Source organism: Eumetopias jubatus, unplaced genomic scaffold (genome assembly GCF_037043125.1).
Source record: "Eumetopias jubatus isolate StellerSeaLion01/CBP00866 unplaced genomic scaffold, mEumJub1_p1.0 scaffold_11, whole genome shotgun sequence".
Classification (NCBI taxonomy): Eukaryota; Metazoa; Chordata; class Mammalia; order Carnivora; family Otariidae; genus Eumetopias; species Eumetopias jubatus.
In genome coordinates this window covers 35382359-35386332 of record NW_028274817.1, presented here as the reverse complement: position 1 = coordinate 35386332, position 3974 = coordinate 35382359, and the positions used below count along the sequence as shown (strand labels likewise).

Below are 3974 nucleotides of genomic sequence, written 5' to 3'. Positions count from 1 at the left end.
TTTAACCGACAGCCACCCAGGCGCCCTTTATTCTTCTTTATATTCCCTACATCACCCTGTACATATTTGGTGGTCAGGATATTTTTGACAATCTGATAATCTAATTATGATCCACAAGAGCAGAGTGCCAGAGTAGGGTGTCTCTAGAATTTCACCATATCTGTTACAGTGTTTTCTTTTTTTATTTTTTTAAAGATTTTATTTATTTATTTGACACAGAAAGAGAGAGAGAGAGCAAGAGAGGGAACAGAAGCAGGGGGAGTGGGGGAGGGAGAAACAGGCTTCCCGCTGAGCAGGGAGCCCAACACGGGGTTCGATCCCAGGTCCCTGGGATCACGACCTGAGCCGAAGGCAGATGCTTAACGACTGAGGCACCCACGTGCCCCTGACCTGCTTATTTTTAGTAAAAATCAGTCTCTAGTACAAAAGTTAGGTTTTGTCTATGCAGAAACCTAAAACTGCCTCAAAACAATTAAATGAGGAGATACCCAGGGCTAAGCATCCTTGATTGCAAATATGAAATACCTATGACAGTCTTCATCCTAAAAGTAATCTAATTTCTTTGGCAAAACCAAATGGAATCGATTTTTAACCACTGTATACCCAGAGCCTAGAACTGTTCCTGGCACTAGTAGGTGCTCGATAATTATTTGTTCAGTTAATTAAATGAGTATAATGAATCTACTTAATACATGATTCAAGTAATGGTAGAGGTAATGTCACAAAATGGTGCGTGATAATTGCCAAATGAATAGTACAGATAGCATGTGCCCTTCCCTTTCTTTCCTCTTTTTGTCTTTTGCATTTATATTTTCCTCTAAGTTATGAGTTTTTCAATATGCATATTGATTTACTTGCTATTATGTGCTTAGCAGATTAAAAAACAGGCATGGGTTTTTTTTAAAAAAGATTTATTTACTTATTTTAGAGAGAGAGAGAGAGTGCACACATGTGCCCGGGTGAGGGGAGGGGCAGAGGGAGAGGAATCATCAAGCTGACTCTGTGCTCAGCAGGGAGCCCGATGCAGGGCTCCATCTCAGGACCCATGAGATCATGACCTGAGCCAAAACCAAGACTCAGACACTCAACCGACTGAGCCACCCAGGCGCCCCAGGCAAGGTTTTTAAGCTGAAAGGTATATAAATTATAAGTCTATGATAACCCTTCATTTTATAAAGAAAGAAATTAAGTCCTAGAGGGATTTAATTATTTTTCCAGGGGGCATGCTGCTCTATTAATAGTTGAAATGGCTAAGACTATAAGGGTATCCCCCTCATTTAACAACATTTATTTACATTACCAAAAAATATTAGCTATAATTAATGGCAAAATTCTATAATTCTATAGGTAGTGCCAAATAATAAACCATGGCTATAGAACATTTAGACAATTACAGATCAATAGAATACATACAAAATTCAATCTTGTTCATTTTAGGAGACAATACATACTGAGTACCTTCAGTCAGTGCCCCGATCCCAGTCTGCTCTTTGTCTAGGGTTTCTTTTGCTCCCTGAGGATTCTGTAATCTTGTTCTATTTCTTTGCTCTAAGCTACATCTGAACTACATTTTATCAGTCTGAATCTTTTCTAGACTTTAGACCACTATTTTATCATGTGCTCTTCTTGCTTTTCTTTATCATGGATTTCTTCTGACTCTTAGAAGTGCGGTTAAGAGCATGTACCCTGGAAACCTTAAAAGTTAACTTTGTATGGTGACAGATGATAACCAGACTTATTGTGGTAATCATTTTGCAATGTACACAGATATTGAATGGTTTGTTTTTTACACCTGAAACCAATATAATATTATATGTCAATTATACTCCAATTAAAAAAATTTTTTTAAGTAGGCTCTATGCTCAGTGTGGAGCCCAATGTAGGGCTTGAACTCATGACCCTGAGATCAAGACCTGAGCTTAGGTCAAGAGTTGTATGCTTAACCAACTGAGTCATGCAGGCGCCCCACACCCCAATTTTTTTTTTCTTAAAGAGCATGTACTTTGGAATCAGACTGCCTGAGCTCATATTCCCAGCTCCACCAGTTATTAACCATATGACTCTGGTTAATAGTCTTAACCTCTCTGTCACTCATTTTCTTCATCTGTAAAATGGGGATATTAGTAGTTGTAACGATTAAGTATGTTAACCTTTAAAAATAAAACTGCCAGTTATTTTACCAGCAAAAAATGAGTTTATCAGGAAATAGAATATTGTAATTCGGACAAGTAAGTTATGGCAAAACCATGGGCAAGCCCAGAGAACAAAGTAGAGGATCCCTCTCTTATAGAGGAAAGAAGGGAGTTGGCAAGGACTGTTACAAAACAAATAGTCCATTGGAGTAAACTGGGAGTTTGAAGTATAGTGGCTTTTCATTGGCTGAGTTGTGACAGTCTCTCATTGGCTGGGCTTTTGCCAGGGAAGAGGAAAACTTTCTTCCTCCTGGGGTAGTAAGGTAGTATCTAAAGTAGTATTAACTTGCAAGGTATGTCTCTTCCTATTGAGTCCGCTATTGACCACCAGTGGTAGGGCATGAGGGTTCCCCCTGCTGGCTTCCCAACCCCATTCTAAATGAGATTTCCCTTTGTTAATTTTCACAAGTAAAATAATATTTGTTCTATATAAATATTTGCTGCTATTATTTTTAGTACAGCAGTTGAGCCTTGAACTACAGGGTTAAGGTGAGGGGTACTGATTCCCCACGCCAGTTGAAAATCTGCATGTAATTCTTAGCTCCTCAGAGCTTAACTACTGATAGCCTACTGTTGACAAGAAGCCTTACCGATAACATCAATACTTGATTAACACATATTTTGGATGTTATATGTATCACACCTGATATTCTTACAATAAAGTAAGTTAGAGAAAAGAAAACGTTATCAAGAAAATCATACAGAAGAGAAAATACATTAGAGTACTATAAAAAAACCTGTGCAGAATAATGCGGTGTGCAAGGAACAGTGTGGCCACCAAGCCACATGGACAGAAGCAGCCCAGGGACCTGTGGTGCCCCACTCCCGCCCAGCCACCAGGCCCCACTCCGTGCTTCTCAGGCCAGGTCCAGAGTGGGAGCTGGGCCACAGCAAGACAGCCCTCAGCCAAGGGCAGGTGAGGTCATCACTGCCAGGGGCCTAGGAGACAGGCTGAGTGAACAGCTACTGTCAGAGCTCATGCTACTTCCATGGCCGTCACCTCTGCCATCTCTAGCAACCCTGATGCCCTTGGTGGACGAGCTGGACCTGAGTGATAGGTGGGAGTCTGAGAGGTGTTCCAGAAGTGGCAGAGGCTCACCATCGAGGGTGCCACCAAGCTGCTGTGGGACACATAGGGATACCAGGCCCTGGTGAACCACATAGGAGGTTGCCACTATGGAGCAGATCACTTTAAAGTTTGGGCCTCAGAAGACTTGCACATCTTCGCAACTGCAGCATCTGCAGGAAGCAGAATACACCCTTTATGGTACCAGCTTCTCGCTTCAAGCTCCTCAAGGAAGCTGAGGGCACAACCACATACACATTCAACAAGCACAAAGCATAGCACACCTTCTGTAAGAGATGTGGTGTTCAGAGATTTACACTCCCCACTCAAACCCTGGAGTCTTTAGAGTCATTCCACATGGCCTAGATAAGAGTGCTACGTGGAGTGTGGGCATTGAGAGATTCAATAGCAGCGCTTGGGGGAAAGCCATGAAAGAGCACAAGACCATCAAGACCATGTCTAAGGAGTAAGCTCCTGCTTCTCCCTTCCTGAAAAAGAGGAATGATTGGCGTTAGCAGCTTTGCTATCCCCACTGCACCTCGGTGGTGTTTATGAAAGTGGCTGACCTAGGCTGCTGGTTCCATTGGGAGCAGCCATCTTGATCTCTGCAGTTTGCACCAGCTACCTGTTTTTTCAGAAAAATTTTAAATGTCTTTATTTGAGTATAGTTGCCATATAACATTACATTAGTCTCAGGTGTACAACATAGTGATTCA

General features: G+C 41.7%; 1 pseudogene; it reads left to right on the top strand.

The window, feature by feature from the left end:
• Positions 1-2978: 2978 nt before the first annotated feature.
• On the top strand, positions 2979-3728 carry LOC114200234 (centromere protein V pseudogene; annotated as a pseudogene).
• Positions 3729-3974: the final 246 nt, after the last annotated feature.